The 889-nt window shown below is 39.0% G+C and overlaps 1 protein-coding gene across 1 annotated transcript in view; it reads left to right on the top strand.

The window, feature by feature from the left end:
* Positions 1–889, top strand: part of WDR44 (WD repeat domain 44) — a 102,737-nt gene that overhangs the window by 101,117 nt on the left and 731 nt on the right. The window lies entirely within an intron of this gene.

Below are 889 nucleotides of genomic sequence, written 5' to 3'. Positions count from 1 at the left end.
CAAAAGTACACACACACACACACACACACACACACACACAGGAATATTACTCACCCATTAAAAAGAATGAAATAATGCCACTGGCAGCAACATGGATGGACCTAACGATTATATTAAGTGAAGTAAGTCAGACAGACGAAGATAAGTATGATGTCGTTTATATATGAAATCTAAAAAATAGTACCAATGAACTTACAAAACAGAAACAGACTCACAGACATAGAAAACAAACTTACAGTTACCAAAAAGGAAGAGGAGAGGGAGAAATTATGAGTATGGGACTAACAGATGCACACTACCATATATAAAATAGATAAATAACAAGGATTTACTATATAGCACAGGGAACTATATTCAATATCTTATAACAACCTATAATGGAAAAAATATATATGTACATATATGTGCGTGCATGCTCAGTCATTTCAGTTGTGTCCAACTCTGTACGACCCCATGGACTGCAGCCTACCAGGCTCCTCTGTCCATGGGATTTTCCAGGCAAGAGTACTGGAGTGGGTTGCCATTGCCTTCTCCGTAATTAGTTAAGGTGATACCAATTAATTTTCCTTATCACTTGGCATTAACTAAGAGTTGCAAATAAAGAAAAATAGGGCTCTGGAAAATGTTGGAAGGTACCAGGAAGGAAGAAAGGGAAACATATGGGAGATAAGAAGACTCCAAAACAAACTCTATGGGCCTCACGTTTTTGTCTAAGGTATTCCAAGCTACGTCACTGTTAGAGGCCATACCAAGGTTACTTACTTCTGGAATATGGAATGTTGTGTTAAATCAGTTCAGTCATGTCCAACTCTGCAACCCTATGGACTATAACCCACCAGGCTCCTCTGTCCATGGGATTTTCCAGGCAAGAACACTGGAGTGGATTGCC

This window comes from Bison bison, unplaced genomic scaffold (assembly GCF_000754665.1).
Source record: "Bison bison bison isolate TAMUID 2011002044 unplaced genomic scaffold, Bison_UMD1.0 scf7180017864367, whole genome shotgun sequence".
Lineage (NCBI taxonomy): Eukaryota > Metazoa > Chordata > Mammalia > Artiodactyla > Bovidae > Bison > Bison bison.
Note: the sequence above shows the minus strand (reverse complement) of the source record. Positions and strands in the feature narration are given on the sequence as shown.